This window comes from Parasteatoda tepidariorum, chromosome 11 (assembly GCF_982258835.1).
Source record: "Parasteatoda tepidariorum strain Cologne lab strain chromosome 11, Ptep-v5.0, whole genome shotgun sequence".
Lineage (NCBI taxonomy): Eukaryota > Metazoa > Arthropoda > Arachnida > Araneae > Theridiidae > Parasteatoda > Parasteatoda tepidariorum.
In genome coordinates this window covers 8343103-8368269 of record NC_141765.1, presented here as the reverse complement: position 1 = coordinate 8368269, position 25167 = coordinate 8343103, and the positions used below count along the sequence as shown (strand labels likewise).

General features: G+C 28.7%; 1 protein-coding gene across 3 annotated transcripts in view; it reads right to left on the bottom strand.

The window, feature by feature from the left end:
• LOC107455242 (neuropeptide CCHamide-1 receptor-like) overlaps positions 1 to 25167 on the bottom strand; it is a 330478-nt gene that overhangs the window by 221215 nt on the left and 84096 nt on the right. The window contains exon 1 of one of the 3 annotated variants that reach the window (XM_071187545.2): positions 1794 to 2374. The exons of the other annotated variants lie outside the window; for them this stretch is intronic. The gene's annotated coding sequence lies outside the window, so the exon portion shown is untranslated. Of the gene's footprint in view, positions 1 to 1793; positions 2375 to 25167 lie in introns of those variants that run through there. 3 annotated transcript variants of the gene reach the window in all.

Genomic DNA, 25167 nt, shown 5'->3' with positions numbered 1-25167 from the left:
TTTCAAGCCAGCTCTCTAGTTGTAATAGAGATTAAAATAAGAAGGAGTCTCCAGTAAGTCATATTAATAAACCACTATTTTGAATAAGTCATAAAATTATAAACAGATTATTACTATTCTATTTGGTAAGAAACATCAAAAGGAATCAAATAAATTGAGAAATGAGACACAGCTCTAAGGAACATTTTGGTACCTTATTATTTAGTATACTAATTCATTTAGTTAAATTTACTTTACAGTTATGTATTTGTTACTAAATGTATGATAATAAGAACTTGGTGTGGTATATGGTATCATTTTGAAAATCAGAATTTCTGTTAAATGGTTACCATGGCGACCGATAAGATTACCAAATGAATGATTTAAGTACAGTATGTTTTGGTTTATTTATGGTTTCTTTTACCAGAAATGTTATTACCCTACGAGTCCTTTTTTTTCTCCGTTAAAGAAGTGTCGTGATACAGACTATAATCACTGTTTTTTAAAGCTCTGTCGCCAATGGAAATAAAAAAGCAGTAGTTTAAGTGTCTTACACTTGAAGCATTGCCATGATTTTAAAATATGTATATAATCTTGTCGTGAAGAGTTATCTGAACTTTAGAACAGACAAATAACTTAGTTAAGTTATAAACTTTTAAACTTTATTAAGTTATTAAACGTTTTTTTTTTTTAAATCGCCAATTTAGGGCATATCTTCCCCTAGATGAAAATTATCACAATCACTGTCCTATTCTCAGTTCTTGTAAATTTTTATGAGCCCCGGTAATCAGCATTGGAGTAAGTTTTTAAATATTAAAATATTAGATTTTAGCGCAAACGCTTTTCATTTTCACAAAACTGTGGCTTCTGACGTTATGAGCCATTTTCAAAATAAGTGAAGCGTAGGCAGAGCTGGCTTTAGATAGTCTAAACTTGACTTAACTGTCATGAGTAACAGTAGCAAATTCATAGCATTTATAAAAATATCATATAATTCACAAAAAAGAGAGAAAAAAAAACATAAACGGAGTTTTTAAAAAACAGCCTTAATACAAGTTTCACTGACGACACGTGTAACTTTTTTTCTTTTTTTTTTTTCTTACCATTGCGTTAAAGAAAATTGGATTAAATTTAAATTAAATACGAGTTCAAAAAGTCACTTTAAGTTTTTTTTCCGACTCAAAGGTACAAATAGAACATTACATTATATATTGTTATAAATATATCAACATATATACGCATTTAAATGTGAGGAGATGAAGTGTTAATGAAGTTACGATGAAAAAAATGAATTTACTAGTTTTAATTACATTTTAGCTGATAGCTATTTTAAAATATTATTTTCCATGAAATATGTTTAAAGTAAACTGTAATAATTGTAAATTTTGACTCGAATTAAATTGTTGATTCTCATACATTTAAAATGTGTTAGGTTGAAAAAAAAACATAATTTTTATTAAGAAAGAATGAAATTTAATTTCAGTTTTTAGTAACCAACACGTCTCTATAAAATTTTTATCACAATATATTGTCTGTATTCCTTTACACAAGTATTGTAGTGGTCAAATACTAACAGGCACTTAAAACATTTACATAAAAAACCTTACTATGTTTTTACATAGATCTTTCAAAATGGCCATATGGATATTAAACAAGTTTCTGTCATAATATTTACTCTCTTTATCTTACTTAATTCGAAATAACTGCATTTCATCCCCTATTTTATTCATACGTCAATGGTATGGCCTGTTGTTGGATGAAAATCCTGCGTTTTTTTTTTTTTTTTTTTTTTTTAAAGGAGAAAAAATCCTCACCTAGAGAAGAGCAGTGAACTAGCAGAAGTTGCTCGTCTTTCATCTGTGAATCCTTTACCGCTAAAAATGTCCCAGAGTTTCCAGCCAATTAGTCTGTTTCTTGGTGAGATTATTGCGGTAGTATATATTTCTCCGTAGATGTTTTCACGGATACAACTTTTTGGCTGCCTACGTTTAAGAACGCTGTTCTAATTTCACGGTGTGTCATGGTTTTGTAAAGTGAAAAATGCTTCTGCACCTTTTGTGTTTCCAGCTTAGCTACGGTGTTCGTTTTGCTTCTTTTTCGTTTATTTTTAAATGTCATGCTTGAGAATTCCTTTCAAACTTTTTCAATTTTATTTACGGATTGCAGAAATCTTTCTCAGAATGAAACGGCATTAGTGTTAGGAGCTTACGCTCCGCATTGTTTTGTAAGCGGAGTTCATTCCATTTTAAAAATTTAATGCATATTTATGCAATAATATTTTTTTAAACAATCTTTTTGAAACTAAACGATTCGGTTAGAAAATTAAAGCTTAAAGAAAAGGATTTCCTTCAACTAGCTACAGTTGAAAGATTTCAAAAAAGAACTGATTTTTTATTGTTTAGTATAATTCAAATTTTTAAAACATATCTTAAATATATCTATGTTTTATAATATATTTTCATATTCACTAAGATTAATTCAAGTAAAAAGTAAACTTCTGAAAAACATGAACAATGAAAATAACAATTAAGCGTCGTTTAATAGATCTCATATAGCTTTTGTTAATAAGAAATTCAATGACATATTTTATTTTTGTTATTTTCAGACTTTGACCATACGCAGCTTCATTATTCTCAATTTGAACTAGATGATTATTACTTCTTTTAAACAAAAGATATTTTTTTTATAAATTTTGGTTGTTACAGATTCTTCTTTCAAATAATTTTTCTTATCAATATGAGACTAGCGTAATTAAACAGTAAAACATATGTGCTTTCATAGGTCATTTGAACTTTGAGTCAAATTCAACCCAATTAAGAGAAAATATTGACGTCCAAAAGTATAAATCAAATCAAAAATAATAAATGCTGGTTTATGACTGGTTTACATTAAAACATTAAAAGTTATAGTAAGTATACATTAAAAAACTTCAGAGATTTCAGAGAATAAATGATTTTTAAGCAAATTATTATGATAAAATCACCGAATTTTGTCACAGATTTTAAAACTATATTTTATTCTTAATTTTACCAAAATAATTACCAAAGGGCTTCAGTTTAAATTTCTAATCTTTGGATGTTCCCATAGCGCCAAAAACAAGTTAAAACTTACCATATTCTGGCAGTTTTGACTATACTTTTTTTTTTCAGTGCAAACGAAAAATAAAAGTTTATACTTATAAAATTGTACAGTTTCCTTTAATTTATTGATATGGCAACCGGCGAATTAAAAAATTAAAGCAAAAATGAAATTAAGCAATTGTAGAGAAATTACTGATGTTTTTAAAAGATATTTAAAATTATTTTTGCTCAACTATAATTGCCATTGATTTCGCATATTTTTGTATACTTTCTGCGTAAAGTTTTGTTTAAAAATAATAATTTTTTGATTGTATTAAAATTGAGTAAATTACGGAGAAATTTCAATTCTGTAAATTAGATATTAGTTTTAAGTTTTAAGGATTGGTCAGAGTTTAGCATTACAATTAACATTTACAGAACTTAAAGAAATAAACATTTGAAAACTGTAATTTATATGAATTAATTACTTTTCAGACTTTTTTTAAGTGTGATTTATGGTAATTAATAGCTTCCAGCAGAATCAGTAAATGGTAAAATTATGATGAAAAATAGTATTTAAAAGCTACACAAATTAAATTTATGCATAAAATCTCAGAGCATAGAAAGTGGATTACAGAGCTTTTAAAAAACTAAACATTCGAAAACGGTATTTTTATTAATTGATTATTTTTTTTATAAATTGTTTCTTTTAAAATCAATTTCTAGAAACTAATAGCTTGTAGTGGAGTCAGCGCATGGTGAAACTATGATTACAAATAGAATTTCAAAGTTACACAAATTAAATTTATGTATAAATAATCTCAGAGCATATAAATATATTACAAAGCACTAAACAATCATACATTGAAAACGGTAATTTCTCTTATTTCATTATTTTTTAGAACTTAATTTTTTAATGTAAATTCTGGAAATTTGTAGTTTCTATTAGAATTTGCAGTTGGTCCAATTATGATATTAAATAGTATTTCAAAGCTACACAAATTAAAGATATGAATGAATAATCTCCGAGTTCCATCTTTTATTGTGAAGGAATCAAATGCATTTTTTAGTTTTAAGTTAATCTACATCTACAATGAAAGTAAAGTTTTTTAACAAAACATATCATATATTTTTAATTTCAATTTCAAAATATATTATCTCGAATTTTAAAACAATCACCGGAAAAGAGAAGAGGAATAAAATAATTAAGGGAAAGTTTGAGAATTATAAGAAGTTTTTTTTTTAAATCCATTACATAGTCAATTTAACATGAACTGGTAAAAAATCAACCGATTATTTTTACGCTTTAAGTTTGAACTTGTTTTCTTTCGTTTTAGTTGACTTGGGGTTACATCAGGATACAAATTGAACACCCACTTCATAATTACATTAAGATTGCTTGAAAAATGTTTAAAATGCTTGATTTCATAACGAACATTTTTTTGTTTTTGTTTGTGCAAATGTTTTGGCAGTTTATCTCGGAAAAGAAAGATCAGACTAGACAAAGACTAATGGACATTTTTCACTCGAGCATAACATAAGTAAGTTTGCGGCTTCGGAGAAAGAATTTTTTTCGAGAGATGAAGCTCTCCAAAATGCGTGTCATTGGCAAAATGATAACTCTAAAGAATGCGAATTTTAGCACGTTGTTCTCTCTTTTCAACCTAAATTGTAGATGCGTCTAGCCAAACAGCAACGAACAAAAAATAAAGTTTTTATTTTATTAATTTTACTATTTGATAATTTCAGATTGATTGCAATAATAACGAATGCATGCACATTTATCTAAATTCGCGAAAGAAATGTGGCATAGTTAATTATAAAATTTATTTCCTCATAAAACTACTAATCAATAAGAAATGTATCTTAATTCCATTAATGTAAAATAAAAAAAGACAAATATCTACTAGAAATAACCGATTATAAAAACTAATGTCATTAAACTACAAATTTAAGCCGATAATTATTTCCCAGGTAGAAGAGAACCATAAATTTCTCTTCAAAAATACATATTAATTTTACAAGGCATTCATAAAATTTACGTAAAACTGAAACGTCGAATCATAGCAAAAAATGGCTATCGAAAAAACGTATGTTTCACAAACTGAAAAAATATATTAAACTGTAGATTGTATTTACAAAGAAACCAACATATGTACGCAAACAAATAATTAAATCTCACTACTTCAGAAAAGATGGATAAAATAATCACCATAGTATGATATACTTGAGTTTAGTATCTTTAAAACAGTTTAATTAAACATTTGAAGCCATCATTCTTGTCCCTTTAGCCCTTGTTATGATTCAGAAATTTTATTAGAATACGAAATAATTAACAGTCATCTAACTTCTAACAACCATTTAAATATACTGCATTTTAGATAAACCTTCGAAGTGTAAATAATAGATTGTTACATCGATTAGGTAGGAAGCAGAGACATTAAAAAGTTAAAATTACCAAATAAATTGTAAAATGACTAATAATTCTGAAGATCATTTTGGCAATTTTTATCGTGATATTTTAGAGCATGGCATAAAAACCATTTATTTGGTTAAATTTACTTTTATGATTCGTATTTGCTACTAAATGTATTGTAATAAGAGCCATAGTTTTAAAAAGCAAAATTTCCTTTAACCCGCACCAACAATAAACGGTAAAATTACCATATGAATTGTTTAAATAACTTATATTTTGGTTTAATTCCTAGAATTGTTCTTTCGTTCACTAGAAATGTTTATACCATACACGTATGGTGATTGTTATGCTAAAATATGCATTACATATTTCCTAATTTTTAAAAACCAAATTATTATCATACTTAATCCGTTTTGAGTAAATAAAAATCATTAATAAAATCTGTAATCTTTTTATACTACAGACTTGAATTGAGTGCAGAATAAAATTTATTTTTAGAGATTCCTTTTACATCTGCCTAACACATTAGCATAGAATTTGAAGACCGTTATATGGCTGCTCATATTTTGATTTCATAAAAATTCTCGGTCATTTCGCACGCGTTTTTTCCGCCGACACATTTGAATGTGTAAGGCTGAAAAAAAAAGAGCCTTGGTATTAAATTTAATCAATTAATAGTCAATACCTGGATTCCTTAACTTTCTTTAGCGAAAACTATACTAACGTACACATCACTCACATTTTTGATTTCATGGTGAACGGAGGTGTCCTGTTAGGCTTAGCCCTGCAGCCAGCTTAGCCCTACTTCTTCTGGGCGATTTTCTAAATTTATTAATTTATAATTTGATAATGTATATTAATATTAATGAAGTGATATAAATTCTTACTTTGGAGCTCAACATAAATTTCAAAAAATAATTCTTATTTATTTATTATAATTTGACTCTTTATTGACACTAGATTGCCTAAGGCAGTCATTTTGACTGCTTTTTAATTTCAATTAGAAAAACAATGATGTATATAATGACACAATTTCTTAGAATTTTGTGACTTTTATAATTATTTTTATAGTTGATATTTACTAATAACTTACTATATAACTGAAAATAATATCAAAAATATTAAAAATTAATTTTAAACAAATTTCTTTATACATTAGTAATTCTGTCACAATGCAGTCATTTTGACTGCTTTTGGGCAATATAGGTATTTCAGTCTTTCTAGTGTTAAGCAATTTATGGTTTTTGTTAAATAATTGCTTGCCTACATCTCTCCGAAATAAAATATGGACAATTGGAAATACACCAATTACATCTTCAACTCATGTTAATCCACCGAACCTCTTCAACAAATAATAATATCTTCAAGCACCAAAAATTTTTCCTTGATATAATCAATCCTTTTTATTGAAAGTGATTTTGCCAAATTTTTTTTCTCCGTTTACTACTATAGAACTACTGTGTTAATTTTATGAAAGAAAAACAACGTTACCATAAAATTGATCAAATGTCGTGCATGAAATTTTGTTGCTGCAAGCAGCAATCAAAACAAAAGCTTACACTTTCCTTTTTTAACAGATAGTTCAGATAAGAGAAGAGATAAAAAACTATAACATCCTAACAATACAAGTACATAGGAGCCAATGTTGACATATTGATGGCTTTATCTAGATTTTATTGAGCATTCAAAGTGTCTTTCATAATTGAAATGTTAATTTCTTCATAAGTAACATAATAATGTAAATTTTTAACTATAATAAATAATAAAATTGGATAAAGTTCTGTCAAAAGATTTCGTTTTGTTATACAAACATTGTCATTAGACGTTATATAAAAGACGTTTAAAATATTTATACTAACATTAATTACTTCCTTTTTTTTCAAAATGTTCAATATAAATTTATCAATTTTTACAAATTTGGCATTTCGAAATCTATAATATATATAATAATAATTAAAAAGCAATGGAGAGGAATGCCTATAACCGAAGTAGACAAGAGTATGCATTAATGTAGGCAATACAGATTTTTTTAACCCTCCTCATATCGTATTTGCAACATCATCGATTTTAGCGACAAATTTGTTAACTATATAGATGGACAAGGAAAATATAAAATATATTTTTAAAAATGTTTTATACATATTTCTTAGCAAATGTATTCGTTTTTCGAAGAAGACAAAGCTATACAGAGTTTTTTAAAACGCCACATATCGTATTTGCAACATCATCAATTTTAGCGACACCTTTGTTAACTATATAGAGGGACAAGGCAAAAAAACTAAAATTTTTTTTATAAATGTTTTATACATATTTCTTAGCAAATGTTTGTGTTTTTCGAAATTTTGACACATATTCTTAAGCTTGGTATTAGTAACAAAGATATCATATGAACCAAAAAATCATAAAAAATTATTAAAGTGTCCACCAAATGATCAAGATCCCCATATATCGTATTTGCAACATCATTGATTTTAGCTTACTATATCGAGGGACAAGGACAAAATCAAATATTATTTAAAAATGATTTATAAATATTTCTTAGCATATGTATATGTTTTTCAAAATTTTGACACCATTCCTTTGACTTGGTATTAGTATCAAAGTTCTCATTTAAACCAAAAATTTATTAAAGTGTCCACCGAATAATCCCCACAAAAGCAACTATTAATACTAATTCGAAAGCAATAAAGAGCAATGACTATAACCAAAGAAGACAATACTATACTTTGAATGTAGGCTATTCAAAATTTTTTAACCCGGTTCATATCATATTTGTAACATCATATATTTCAGTGACACCTGTTTAACTATCTGGAGGGACAAGGGCGAAATAAAATATTTTTTTAAAGATGTTTCATAAATATTTCTTAGCATATGTATATGTTTTTCAAAATTTTGACACCTAACCTTTGACTTGGTATTAGTATCAAAAATCGCATTCGAACCAAAAAATTTGAAAAAAATTCATAAAGTGTCCACCGAATGATCCCCACAAAAGCAGCTATTAATAACCAGAAAGCAATGAAGAGCAATGACTATAACCGGAGAAGACAATAGTATACATTAAATAAACACTATACAGCAATTTTTAACCCCTCTCATGTAGTACTTGCTACATCATCGATTTCCGCGACACCTGTGCTAACTATATCGTGGGACAAGGACCAAATAAAATATTTTTTAGAAAGGTTTTAAAAACATTTCTTAGCATATGTATATATTTCTTGAAATTTTGGCACCTATCCTTTAACTTGGCATTAGTATTAAAGTTCTCATTTGAACCAAAAAATTATAAAAAATTAATAAAGAGTCCAACAAATGATCCCCACAAAAACAGTTATTAATAATAATTAGAAAGCAATGTAGAGCAATTCCTCTAAACGAAGAAGACTAGAGTATGTATTAAATGTAGGATATACAAATTTTTTTAACCCCCCTCAAATCATATTTGCAATGTCATCGAAATTAAAGACATCTGTGCTAACTATATAGAGTGACCAGGAGAAAATGAAATATTTTTTAAAAATGTTTTATAAATATTTCTCAGCATATGTATATGTTTTTGAAATTCTGGCACTTATGATTTGACTTGGTATTAGTATACAAGTTCTCATTTAAACCGAAAAATGATGAAAAGTTATTAAAGTGTCCACCGAATGATCACCACAAAAGCAGCTCTTAATAATGACTAGAAAGCAATGGAGAACAATAACTATAACCGAAGAAAGCAATAGTATACATTAAATGTAGGCTTTACAGAATTTTTTAATCCGCTCATATCGTATTTGCAACATCATCGTTTTTAACGACAATTTGTTAACTATATAGAGGGACAAGGACAAAATAAAATATTTTTTTAAAATATTTTATGCCCATTTCTTAGCAAATGTATTTGCTTTTCGAAGAAGACAAGGCTATACAGAGTTTTTTAAAACGCCCCATATCGTATTTGCAACATCATCGATTTCAGCGACACCTGTGTTAACTATCTGGAAGGGCAAGGGCAAAATTAAATGTTTTTTAAAAATGTTTCATAAATATTTCTTAGCATATGTATATGTTTTTCGAAACTTTGACACCTATCATTTGACTTGGTATTAGTATCAAATTTCTCATTTAAACCAAAAAATTATAAGAAAATATTAAAATATTAATAAAAACTGCAATGAAAGATGAAGAAAGATGTCTCAAGTTTGAAATAAAGTTCCTGTTAACTGTAATGTTCTTTATGAAATTATAATAATATTAGCCAAACATTTCCAACCTTCTTACCACTTGTCAAATTTGTTAACAGATTATTAGTTTTTAGAAGAGTGGAAGCCTGTCAAATAAAATCTTTTCAAAATAAATCATTACCAAACTTTGCAAGAGAACAGACTTTCACAGGTATTTCAATTCCAAAACTTGAAATTCGGTTTTTTGAACATTATTTATGACTTTAAAGAAAGGATTATATTCATGCTAAGAATATAGTATCATCGTTAAAGATTATTGTTTTCATAAATTGTTAAGTAACTTTGCTTCCTATTATAATAAATCTTTTGTTCCTTAAGAAAATTTGAAATTTTGGGAAATTTTGTAACTTTTTTAAATACTTCAATACATAGAGTTGTCACATAAAACTCTTTATATGGTTCAGAATTTCGCAGCACATTTATTAAGACAAAATATCATAAAAGTATAGAGTATACGAGCTATATTTCCATTTTTTTTGTACTTGAATTAATTTGAACCATTTTAATAGTCTAATTATATATATTTATAATGCAGGAACATACGAAAGAGGTAAGGAAAATAATCCTGTGCTCTGTTCTTCGCCGCTGCTGTCAATATTTCTTTAATATGAAATAAATCAGATTATGCCCTTTTAATTATACGCAGATATTTTATTATCAAAAAATGTGTATGGGATATGCGCTAATATACGTCCAGAGCTCAAAAAATAAAGGGATCACCCCTAGTAATAAAATTTTAAATCCCCACACTTCAACCTCAAATTTTAAAAAGGTCATAAGCTTAAATTTCAATTTCTCAAGAACCTTCGATCGTACTCACTGGAATTTTGCATTTTTCCATGTAAAATTACATGATTTAAAATGAGGGAAATATTGCATAACTTATAATTCAGAATTTCTGCGACTATTATTAAATAAAATAATAAAAATTAATAAATATTTACTAACCTTTAGATAAATGAAATCTATAATTTTTGGCAAATTTCTTCAATTCGCTTAAAAAGTTGTCTAGATGCGTAAGAAAGTAAAATTAGCATTTAAGGATCCAAACTTTAGATCAATCTCCTATCCGAACCATGGGGATCATACTTCCCAGATTGTGGTTGCCCGCTATATTTTTGAGGTCAGAAATACGAATCCATCATAAAGTAGGTATGTTCAGAGTACGTTTTTGTGTCTGATTTCCTAACTTAAAATGATCTAATTAATTAGCATATTTGAGGTCGACTCCACGAACCATGAAGATTCTGACCTTGAACGACGTGAAGATCCGACCATTAGATCAAAAGTTATTCAGGGTGATTCGTATATTTTTGTGCGCACTGTACATTAAGTATAACTTTGAATAAGTTGAAACTGTAAATACTAACAAAGAAAAGATTCTATCTCTTTATCAACCTACACGATTATATCCTTAAAAATTTGTGCTTGCTTATATTGAATTATTATAGCCACATAGACAAAGGGATAGCAAAAGACATTTATGTAAACTATCAAATTAATAATAATAATAAAAATAATAATAATAATAATTATAATATATACATGTAGTAAAATAATATAAATATTTAGAACACTGTACAATACTGATACTAATGCTCAATGTGTAAAGTTTCGAAAAATGATTTTGATGGTATTATATAGTTTCATTAATATTAAATATTCTCAGAATTATTATTTTATTTAAACGATGCTTCATTTTGATATGAAAGTTCCTTTCCCTCTCTATATATAGCATAGCATAAAATTACTCTTGGCAGAAGTGTATTGCAATTTTAAAGCATCTATCACAACAAATATCTGAAAGATTTCCGAATCTTCAATAATATGGCTTCTGACTTTTAACGAGAACTAAAAAAAAGTAACATAGACGGTATACAAACATTCATGTTTGAAGGGAATAGCATTTTGCTTGCAGATAGCACTTTATGTAATATTCAAGCAGGAAAAGCATTTGAATTTTTTATCACAATCGTTATGTATTTAGATACTTAAAAAAGCTTTTTCCTATTTTTATTTTCAAGAAAATTGAAAAAATTTATTTTATTTCAAAAATTATATATATTGTTTTATTATTAGAAATAAAATTTAAGCATTTTAAAAATAATTTTACAGCCGTATTTTTATGTAAGCATTTAAATTACTCAAATTATTTATTTATTTTTGCCAACTCCTTAAAAATGTATAGTCTAAATACCAACATCATTCAGTGAGGAATTACTTTTTTATACTGCTGTTGTAATATATTTAGTTATTAATATTTTTAAAATTACTACATATACAATTAGTAGTTATTCATACTTTTAAAATTACTGCATATTACTATTTTGATCGGCGCGTTATAATTTCAAGATGTGAATACACAATGGGATTGAAAGACAGAGAAAGAAATTCTGGTAAAATTACAGTACTGTATAATAATGAAATTTCTGGTTAAAAAAACCTGTAAATCTGATATATAAAACCAAAATATACAGTATTTAAACCACTCATTTGGTAATGTTTTTGTTAATAAGGCAATAGTTTGCCGGAAATTCAGGTTTTTAAAATTACAGTTTTTATTACGACACGTTTAGTAAAAAATACAAAACTGGAAAATAATTTAACCGAATAACTAAATGATTTTTATGGCATACTCTAAGGTATTATGATAAAATTACAAAAACGTTACAATATTTATTAAACATAAAAAAAAACATATTGTGTTGCTAATTTTACCAAAATTATTACCAAAGTGTTTCGTTAAAAATTACCGAGATTCTCATGAATGTTCTCATAAAGCAGAAACACTTTACCATATTCAGGTAGTTTTGACCATATTTTTTCCTCAGTGTAGAAAATGCGAGAACTAATTACATAATATTTTTCAAAGAGCACAAATTATTATCAGAGTTTATTTATTCAGATTGCAAGATAAACAGTAAATTTATTGTTTGCTTCTACGTGATATATCTTTAAGCATTTCCACTGAATCATTTTCTAAAATATGCAATTATTCTCAATGTCTCACAAAAGAAAAAAGTTCAAAATATTTATCTTAAAACTATATAGAATTATTTAGTTTAGTAATTTTTTAGATTACTTAATGAGATAATAACGCTACTCATCATCGTGAAATTCCTTTATCATTTTTTATTCATTTAAATTCCCTCTAATAAACCAGTGTATGTAAATATATAAATTGAAAAGAGTAGATCATGCATATGATTAGGAGGCTTCCCTTTTAAAATCTGAAAGAGCATTAATTTAGTTCCGTTGCTTTATTTCAAAACTTTCATAAACAGCATTCGAATGAAATTAAATGCTTGTCAGGAAACAATAAATGGTTAAAGCTGATAATTTTTTTTCCTTATCTGGCTGAGAGAATAAATAAGGAAATAAAAATGATACTTAGTTTGTTCTGACAACAATATAGTTTATAATAATTTAACATACTGTGTATTATAAACCAGTCTAAAAGGAAGGTAACAAAATATGTTTTGGATGTAGGAGAGGTACATGGAAATAAAAAATTCTGGTAAAATTACCGTGCTGTATGGTAAGGACATTTCGGGTAAGAAACATAATTCCAGCTAATAAAACCAAAATATAATGTATTTATAACCAAAATATAATGCACTGAAAATTCGTATTACCACACATTCAGTAAATAATCTAGAAATGAAAAGTAGATTTAATAAAAATATCAGGAATTAAAATATCATGACAAAATTACCAGACTTTACTCCATTCACAAAATTTTATCACATGTTATAAAACCAAATTTTATTGTTAATTTTACTAAAATCATTACCAAAGCGCTTCGGTAAAATTAACGAACATTTTGGTGTTCCTATAGAGCTAGAAACACGGTAAATTGCACCATATTCAGGAAATTTGACCATACGTTTCTGTTCATTGTATAAAAATGACGTGTAAATAATTTATTTTTATGTAGATTCGAAATATCGGAGAAAAAAATCAAAACGTTTAGGAGGTTAAGTACCAATGTAACGACCCGTATACTTTTATTTTAACTTGATTGCAATAAAAAAAAAAAAAAAATTTTTTTTGTCTCTCAAGAAAGCATTATTACCAAAGAGCAGAAATACAATACAAGACAATACAAGAGCAGAAAACACAATTGTTGCGAATATAATCGCCGAATTCCAGGACATTGAAGTGTTACCAAAAATTTTTTTTAACTGCTAATACTGTATGTATTACTGTATGTATTTGTATTCTATTACTTTCACATTAACTTTTGAGACATAAATACTTTCAGTGGACCTTTGTATCAAAAGTCATTCAAAAATTTTCGAAATAAGGTTATTTTCTAAGATTTTGACAGAAGAAATATACTTGTGCAAACAGTAAGCCACAAAAATATACAATTCTGTGAATACATACAAATAAGCAATACCTAAAAATAGCCGACATGCGTATATTTGCAGTACATTTTGCGTGATTTTAAAATTTATCTTAAATATGCCAGAAACTGAAATTTTGTCAAGGTCATTAACTGACCTCTTGAAATTTAGACAAGTATAAAATTGGGTGTAAAAGAGACCTTAAGTATAGCAGAAACAAAATTAATTAACAGATTTATAGTTGCTGATTCACTTTTTAGATGCACTTTGAGGCCTGTACCTTAGTAATTGAATGCAAAAATAGGTATGGGGAAACAGTAAATAATTTTTAAAAAATGTGACCCAATATTAATACCTTTCCCCGAAGAGAACGTATGCTTTAGCTAGAATTAACTGAGACAGAGAAAGAAAACGCGAGTAAAAGGTATTGTTTGCTATTTAGACAAATAATATGGTTCTGATGTAATTTTTAAGGTAATTTGAAAGAAATCGCACCGAAGTTGATGCATATAAAAGTTAAGAATTTATTTAAGTTTAATATTGAAACACAGCGAATTATGACTCATACATGTTTGTGCTTCTGACATTGCTATCCAGGCAAGAGAGGTATTGATTCCAGTAATTTTTTTACGCAAAAGATAGGAATGCTACCTTTCACTAACAGTTTAAAATTTATAAAAAATTTTGTACAAAAAATGCAAATATGCCCTTTTTTGCATTTTAAAACTTTTATAACTTCTAGTGAAAAATTAATGACCTTAAAAGGTTTAAAAAATTTCAGTTTCTTGCTACTTCAAATTGCTTCTTAAGGTCAATATTTATTCTCCAATAAGGCTAAGATAGAAATTGATTTAAATTTTGATTTTAAGTCTAACATTCCGAGTTGTAATAGTACTATCTAGTAAAATAGTATAATAGTACTAATCACTACTTACTACTATTTACTAATGTAATAGTACTAATCATTACTAAAATTATTCGAGGAATTTTTTACTACTAAAATAATTTACACTAAAATTATTAAGTTTATCCACTTTAGCCCCATAGTTCGTCGTGTAGTCAAAATTAGCCTTTTTTAAAAATATTACTTAATAATTCCATATATAAAGCAGAATGTAAGTATTCGTTCAAATTATTTTTAAGAAATTACTTCATAAATAAAAAACTATATTAAATATGTTTTTTTTTTTGGATAAAATTATCAAAAATGTCCACATTGTCCCCTTTCTTCTTTATTAGTATATATATTCTGTTGGCTCACTGTTGTTTCACTCTGGTTCACTGTTGGCACAAGTAGATTTTGATCGTCTAAGAAAATAGCCACATTTTGAAGATTTTTGAATTGTCTTTGGTGCAAAGGTTCACTGAAAGTACTTATGACTTAATTAGTAGTGTGGAAGCAGTTGAACACAAAGTAATGGTTTTGGTCATATCACCAAAAATATTGCGAATGGAAGTGTTTTACTCAAAACTTCGGAGGATCTACACTTGTAACCTCCCCCCCCCCAAAAAAAAACATTGGTCTTTTTTTTTTTAAAGAATTATAAACGCATGAATAATTTTACATAAAGAGCATATCCAGCTATTTTCAACGAAATCAAAAGTGTTATGTATCCTCGATTTTTAAAAACAATGGTTCTTAACAATAACAGCAATAACAACTTTCAATCAAAAGAAAAGCGTTGAAGGAACTAAATGGGTAAAATTTAGCAGTCAATGGTGTTAATTTCTTATCAATAATTTACTCGTTGTTGAGAACTGTGCCGTGAAGTTGTCTTCCTACACTTCAATTTCGATTTATATTAAAAAGTGTAAGATTTTAACATCATTATTAACATTTTTTCATAAACCACCTAATAAAAAGTTCTTTTTTACTATTAATAAAACATAATATCTTTCTTTTTTATTCAAAAATGTTTCAAATAGACTCTGATTTGACGTTTCACATAGTGTAATAACTCAACATTAAAATATAATTCTTATGTTTTTTTTATGACTTGCAGCATGAATTCCTATTTTGAAAAGAATAACTCTCTAATAGTCACTGTTTCATCTTTTAACAAATTGTAAAGTTTCAATATCATTCCTAAAGTACTTTTTTTTCATGAATTGTAAATGTTCTAAGGAAAAGCTTTTTCTTCACTGTTAATAAAACATAAAATCAAAGTCATCTTTTTTTCCTTTGAAAAATCTCTCTAATATATATTTAGACTAGTGAAAGATATCACCCGATTGTTCAACAGCGGAAAATATTATCCAATCATTTTTCACAAATGGAAAACGACAAAGCATTCTTCTTTTCCCCCTGGAGATTAAAATTGAAAGAGTCAATTCATCCATGTATCTTATTGATTTTCAACTTTCTTTCTTTCAAAAATAAAGAGAATGGGCTAAAAATATTGTTATTTCATTCAGAATATTTTAATTTTTGCCAGAAATGTTTTTTATTAAAAGAATTTTTTGATTAATAAATAATTTGCTTTATAGAAACTTAAATTTGCTTAAAGTTCGGAATCATAAAAGTATGAGCAAATAGTTTTTGAATAAAACTTTTGCAAGAGCTGTTTATGAGAAATAGCACTGACTTAACACCAATTTTTAGTTTTCTCTAGAATTTCTACACTGTAAAAAACAACTGCGAATTCTACTGCCAAAAAAGCATAATTTTAACTCAAAAAAATGTTTAAATATTGATAGTTTTTTTTCTGTTTTGTTACCGGCATGTTGTAAAAAAAAATCCATTTTTTACAGGCTTTTCTTGTATATTTGCCGATTTAAAGTTGTTTATCACAAAAAAAAAATTCCTATTTTTTTTTCCAATCAAAAACGGATTAAAACTGTCAATTCTAATTCTAGCTTTTGCTTACCGTGTACGACAAGTTTATATTTTTTCAACTCATTTTACGATTTTTTTCTATACTTTTTCTTACTTTTCAGAAATTATTTTATGGTTTTAGACATCGTAAAAATAAAATTGCGATTCGACTTTATTGTATCCTACCTGATCCTCCTTTAGATAACATTTTTCGGTAAGTTAAATTGCCATACATTTTTATAGGAGTGCGCCAATATAGTTTTAAGCATTTTTACATTTCAATATGATTTCAAAAAGAAAGCATTTATAGATTAAAGACTGTTTAAGATTTTTCTGCATAACCAAGGACTTAAGCTGTGGCTCAGAGGACAGACCGCTTGCCTCCCAATGTGGTGATCCGTGAAACACGTCGGGTCATGCGAATTCTGATCTAGGTTCGTATTGACCCCAATGCGACCACATAGTTCTTTTATCGAGATTTTTTGTCAAAATGATACAGTTTTTGTTAAAATTACAAAGTTTGTTTGTAAAAATAACATTACTTAACTGCTTAAAAAACAGGCACCCGCTTTTAATAACGATATTTTTTCAATGAAATAAACGGTTTTATATTATCACACCAGCTGACAGTTTTTCTCTGTAAATTAAAAAAAAAATATTTCTGCATAGAATTACTTTCTAAAAAATTAAATATATTTGAAATAATGCTGTTTAACAAAACTGTATTATCTTAGTTTTATACTACTAATATTAGTTTTAGAACTATGTAATCATATTTGAGCTAACACATCCATTAAGAGTCCAATCTCTTCAATAATAAGAAGAAGAAAAAAAATTTTTTTTTCAAATTTTGATTTTAATTTTATTTTGTTTTGCAAAATATCATACAATAAACAACATACAAATACGATAAATAATGTCCCCATAAATATTAATGAAATAAATATCCTGAAATCTATAACAAACAAAACAAGAATCTTAAAATATGATTAATTTTTGCTACTTTGTACGCAAGAAATTCTAATGCTTCATACATGAGTATTAATTTATTTTACGACCTACTATGACCAACATGTACAAATGTGAGGATTTCCGTCAGCAATATTTACCCAAAAAGCAAACACGGAATTTAACTCCTAAGTCAAGAATCAAAGCATGCTTGATATCTTGAAGGAATACCAAAATGATAAAAAGATGATTAAATTATGATGATTAATATGGGGCCGTTCAAAAAGTACGTACATCCCGCAGGGGGGGGGGAGGGGATTTGCTATTATGTACGGTTTTGTACGATGGGGAGGGGGGGGAGGTATTATACAAAGTACGTACTTTATAAACATACACCAAATTTAAATTTGACTTTATCCTACACCCTCCTTAAGTAAATATTTAATTTTATTTAAAACATAATTATTTTAATTTTTATGAAAAAGGGGGGTAGACTAATAAAATGTACGTACTCTAAGGGGGGGGGAGTAAGACCTTATGTACGGTAATGTACGAAGGGGGGGAGGGGTTTAAAATTTCTCCATTTTTGTGTACGCACTTTTTGAACGGCCCCTATGTGCTATTTTGACCTATATCATCGTATTGCTTAACGTTACACGGACTACGGTTTTCATTGAACGGTGACATAATTTAGCACCTTCTTTAATTTGCAACAAATTTGTACTTAATTATTATTTAGCTGTAAACCAATTTTTCTAAGAGTGAACCACTGAGGTTAGTATACGCGCTAATAGTTAGGTCAGTAGTTTTAAATCAGGAAGCTGTACTTTAAATAAGAACTGAGATAAGGCATGCCATTCACACAGCCATCAACTGTTCAATCTATTGAAAAATGTATGAAAATGCGATATTTTATTTTAATTTTGATATTAATTCAATATTTTTTATAATATAAATGAAAAAAATGAGGTAAAAATATAAAATATTACCAAATTTTTATTTTGCTTGATAAGCAGTGTTGAACAACTGACCAAATTCTGAGTTTTCAACGATTAATATTCAACTCCGTAGTCTTGTAATTTTGAACTCAACCCTGAAGAGAGCTCTTGAATCAAACATTTGAAGAAACTAGTCTTTGTGGAGGACTTTGTGAGGGAACTAACCCGCATTTGCGTCATATGAAGAGGAAAACTATGAAACCTCCCATGGTTAACTCGACGCCAAAGGAATTCTACCCCATGATCCGTCTACCACTGAGGATATTTTACGGCTGCACTGTGGTCGGTGAGAGCTGGATGTAGAATTTGTATGAACTACTGAAACCGCTGGGAAATCTCATTGAGAGGCAGCCCACCACAGCGGATCTATCAAATTTCAAACAAACAGTTTATAGCCCCACATTTTCACATTATTGAATCAATTAATTTGTTGTTTCTCAATTCAAAAGCTCGTCATACGATATGCTATTTGAAAAACACGAGGCGGAAAAACACCTCGATAATAACTTTAACAAAGATTTTTATTTAAAAGATGCAAAGATTAAGTATTAACGAACGAAATTATTTCAAAAATATTTCATAAAAATTGCAAAGGGCGATACTGCTTTGGGAGAAAAACGCTATCTATCTCTTTTAGTCTAATTGTTAAGTAATGCCTTGATAATAACTAAGGAAGTGTCCTTTAGTTGTCTTATTAATGCGTAACAATAATGCTTAGAGTCGAAATAAATAATTTACGAGGTAATTAATGGATTATTAATCCGCAACCCAAAATAGGAAAACAAAAAAGAGGAAACTAATTTTATTGGAGTTTAAAACGAAATATACAGCGCAACAACTTCCCAGTATTTTTGTCCTCTTTTCCAGATTTTTTTTAAAATGTTCACATTAGACAGAAGGAAATTTAAATGGATTAAAGTAGTAAAATAATAATCAATTCCCTTGGCCTAATCAAGTTTAAAATAAAAATTCATTCATGAAAATTAAATTGCAAATAGCTAAAACATAGTATCTTTTTAGTAACTAACAAAACTGTGGAACAATTTTAATATAAAAACTCATCTATCATTTTTTTAACTACCATCAGATGGGGGGACTTTGTGCAAACTGTTAATTACTAAATAACTGACATTATAATAATTAAAAACAAACATTTATGCATGATCTCAATTGATAAGGCTTTTAAAGTATAACCTACCTTCCTGGCCAGGATAACTAGAATTACTTCAACCGAGCACACTTTCCAGTCTCCGATTTTGCGACGTTAAAAAATTTGAAACTGTTTGTAACTGGAGCTCACAATTTTTCAAGAACGATGATGTTTACATTGCCTGTTCTTGGTAAACCATTAGTTCGGTATGTTGACAACTCAAATCCGTTGATACCGAGCTTAAAAAAATACCCCCAGATGGCACGACGCAAAAATTGAAAAAATGACATTTTGCACAAAGTCACCCCTCGTTGCACAAAGTTGCCCCATCTGACGATACGTGCCCCATCTGTGGACGTTTCCCTTAGATTTTATCCTTACGCTGATATATCATCAACAATGTCAGTTCGAAACAATTCCCCCGTAGACATTTCGCTTCATTAAATGTAGAGTTTGATGGTATAAGAGCCGAAATCGGCTATACTGTGCAAAACGTGAACGATTTCATTAAACTTTCGAAGTGATGAGTACTTTGTATCCACGACTAAGCCACTTTACGTCCCTTTTAACCTATTTTTTTTTATTACTCATTAAGTTAAGATAGATTAGCTTATCAAATAGCTCTTTAAGAGAAACCTGACACAAGCAAAAGAGGAAGAACTACTACGGCACCTCGGGATCGTAAGAAACTTAATTTTTTGATAGGCATCCCCCCCCCCAGAGAATTATAATAAATATACAATGCGTCTCAAAAGTAGATTTATGGCTAGTAACTCTATTTGTTTGTAACAATGCGCATTTCTTATTGTATGCATCCATAGCAGTCTCGCAGTGGACTGATCGTTAAGACACGGTTCCCAGCAGATCACCGAAGTCAAGCATCACTGGTTGCGGTCAGTGTGCGGGAGGGTGACCATTCTGATTAGTCTGAGAAGGAACCAAGGGTGAGCGGTATTGGTCCTCGTTAAACTGTTCAAGCGCAAAGTGCTCGACTTCGCGTGTAGTTCGTCGGGATTCTGAAGCTGGGGTCTCATCCCCTCTGCAGATTATCAAAAATTGTGATGGCATGTCTTTGGATCATCCTTTAGGGATGTTTCCCAGACAGTCGCCGTTTGCTAATAAAGTCTGACCGTTTGCTAATAAATTCTTACTTTCAGTTCGAGCTTTGAAGTTGTTTGAAACTGAGGAGATTTGCTTAACGAATTAAAGGAAATTGTTGAAAGAGTTGAAGTAGTGTAGTGATGCCATCTGTCAAGCAGTAAGACAGCTGTGCGTTTGTTGTCCGTGATCACCAATGTGAACGGTGTGCTGGAAGGATTTTGTTTGTTGTCTTTTGAAACGAACCCAGAGCCATTTTGTCCATATTCTGATGCTGTAACCACAATGGAGAAGAATGTACATCTCCGTATTATGTTTGAAAGCTTTACATAGTGACTACCGCAAAAAACAGCAATTTATCTCGAGTAGACAAAATGTTAAATCCAGTTTTGCTTAGAAAATTGTTTAACTTTAGTATAAATTTTTAAAAAAATTTATTTTTATTTTATCTATTTATTTTTTATTTTGAGATTTTCCCCATCATAAATTTGGGTAAAAGTAATTTTAAGGTAAAGGTGTTGGGCGAACGTTATCAACTTTCTTTTATTAAAAGGTACCTCAACATAGAATCGCGTTATATACTAGTGAATTGGAAGAGGTCGTAGATACTAGTGAAGTAGAAGTCTTGGAAGACTTAGAAGTGGAAGCCTTATATACTAGTGAATTGGAATTTAATAATTATATATACAAGGCTACAGTGCTCCGCCTCCAGATTTTTTCCTGAGATACAATTCTATGGACAGATACCATTAGTTAATTTATTGCTGTTTAGTGCGAAGGAAGGAGAGCTGTATTAAGATCACCGGACCTTGAGTGCAGATCGTGAGAGCTGTATTAAGTTCACTGACATGGAGGTTTCTGTGTTGGCATTAGCAGTAGAGTGTTTACAAATCGACGTATTGTGTGATTGAGACTGGGTAACAACAGTGCGATAAGGACAATGTCCCAGTCACAAATGACAAGACAACTGTTCAATGTGAACCATCTATCGAAGTAGGCGTGTTCAAATGGAAGTGGGGATTCCTGTCAAAGTAGGCGTGTTCAGATCACGTATGGGTCACTAAGGTGGGACGAGTGTTCTCGACAATGTCAACCTTCATCGATGAAAAGGTACCCCAACATAAAGTCGAGTTAGCATGTCTTGTATATACTAGTAAATTGTAATTGAATAATTGTAGTGGTAGATACGTTACAAAAGTAAAAGAAATATTAAAAATATATTGGAACGTCGCAAAAATACGTACGTCATACGTAGCTGCGTAATTAAAAAATAGAATTTTATATTGTATAATAATATTTAATAATAAATTTAAAAAAATTTAACTGAAAACTAGAACTGTTTTGAAAAAATTTCAAAACAATTGAAAAATTATTTTAATGTTGTTCGAAATATAAATATATTTTCAAACGTTTTATTTCGTTAAGCATGTTTTTATGGGCTGTTTGCGATTATTTTCTTAGAATTCCTCTAAAGAATAACCTCTTCTTGGTATAAAGAACTTTCACATGTCAATGACATTCCAGTGCATTCTAATTAAAAGTAATTCATCTTTTGTCGAAAATCGGTTTTTCAATACGTAATCACAACCTCTTTATATCTAAGAGTTTCAACAAGAAAAATTCTTTGGTATGTTAAAAACTCATTTACTGTATTTTCTAAATTAATAATGCGATTCCTTCAATTTAGAATAGGAGGGCAAAAAAGATTCCAATTAGCGTCAATGCTGTTTAACCAATGCTGGGACCAAGATTGTACTATGCATTTTAGATAAGTTTTTAGATATTTTTTTAAAAGGTTTTAATAATTTTTTCCAAATTAGTTGGTAATAGGAAAAAATAATAATTCATTGAAATGAATATTTATTTTATACTGCTAGAATTTTCATTTGAAAATTATAGTGAAATAACCGGCAGCAATCTGTCCGTCCAATTAACCGAAAAGTTACGGTTAAGAACGGTATTGAAATCATTTGCATCTCGCATGCTTTCAAGACCGTAAAAAACAAATTGAACTGGATATTAAAGCTATGCTTTTCATTAGGTAATGAGCATTGGAACTGTGGAATGTGATTTAATTAGTTTATATGTTTGTTTCACCTATCGTTAAGGATGGGAAATACTAGACTCTTTTGTGTTAAGCAGCTTAATGGTACTTCCATCCTTGCGCGAATGACAGTATCGCATATCAAATAGTTCGTACATGTCGCACAATCGTTTCGTATCTATCGTAATAATCGTCTATATCGTAACTTTCTAATAGTTCAAGGTTACAAAATGTTAAGTGCAGGACTGTGGAAACCCTTCATGTGTTGAAGGGAATAAAGGAAATATTGAGGCGTCAACGTTGGGAATCGAACCCCCGGCCTGTCGATCATGAGACTGAAAGGTTAGCTATCTCGCATGGACGCAATATGTACACAGGAGCAAAGCGGCTTCATTAGGTGGGCATAGTTGGTCATACGATATAATGCTGGTTGTTTAACCGTGTTAGGTGAAAGCATTTAATAAGCAGTTTGAATACCATCTTATTTATGGTTATTAGACTCTTTTCTTTGGATATGGTAAAATATTAATTCGATAAATTGTTATTTAACTATTTTTTCTAGAAATTTCCAATAGTGAAATAAAATACTTTTTAAATTTCACTTATTTTTATAAAATGCATAGCTCAAACGTTACACTGAATAAATAAAGACAAATTTGAGAAAGAGTAAATGCAGAAAAAATTTGAGAAGTAGCTAAAGGGAACAGTTTAAGCTAAATAAATTCAGAACTCTGTTTCTTTTATTGAATTTATGATCAAGGCAATTAAGAAATAAGTGCAACATTTAAAATGCGCGTAATATAATGCTCCACGTTGTAAGCTTAAATTTGCTTTAAATTTAGAATTATAAATTTATCCTAGGATTCACACCTTTAAGAAAAAATATATTTTTACAATAGTATATGTGTAAAACTATGGACAGATTTAAACTTATAAGACACGTCATATTTTTTTGCTTAACTCATGTCTTAGCAAATAATTTTAATAAATATATACCCATTGAAAATATGTGTTCCTAAGAAGCATAAGGAGATTTACAATAATACTGAACCATTCTACGTAAAGTTTGTGGTTGCAGTCATTCTTTGAGTTGCCAAAGTTACTTCCCTCTAAATGTTGTTTCCTTAGTACTGACATGACAGTTTTGACTAGTTTACAACGGTTTTTATGACTGAGAGATATTTAAATCTATTAAAAAAATTTGAAAGCAAAAGCTAAAATAAAAATTAACGTAAAGTAAAAAAAGATTAAATTAGTTACTACTTTACTTTAAAGGTTATGATTTAAATATTTTTATAATTAACCATGGATAAAAATTACATTAGTTGATTGCAAAAGTTTATGTCAATCTGAATTGCATAAAAAAGTTAAACAAAAATATTATTACGACGGTGAGATTTTAGAAGAATGCTGCCTAATTGTAAAAACTAGAAAACTAAATGACAAATTCAAGATATGAAAATCTGGACGAGCCCATTGTTGTAGATGGAGGGTGGTCATAATGTAATGGCTCTTCGGTGTATTTGCTTGCTTTTTAAAATATATGTTTTTGCAATGAAGTCATTAAATTGATTCTAATGCACATGGAAATATCTGGTGTCGGTAATTAAACCTAAAAAGAAAAGAAAGAATAGAAAAGTAAAAAAACTATTCCCGCTGAAAAGTAAATAGAAAATGTAGCTACAGGCTTATTAAAAAGTTTTAGTTTACTTTAAAAACACTAAAAATGGTGGCAACCATACATCAAAAACTTTTTACAGCGTATGAAATCCTTCAAATTTGTTGTAACAATATCATTATACCATTATAAACCCTACTTTTTTGGAAGTAACTTAACTCCTTATCTTTTTTAATGATGTTATAGTACAATTGAACGGAAACCTGGTTAAACTCAATTGCAAGGGGTACAAATTGCAAAAGAATTGGTACCGTCTCTTGCTTTAAGGTAATGATATTATGGTTCAATGTTGAACTGATTTTTCTGATACTGGAATGATAATTTTTGTCGAAGTTTTGATCTTTACATTAGACTGGTCTAAAACTGCCTAGTATAAATACAGGCAATATTTGCTGGTT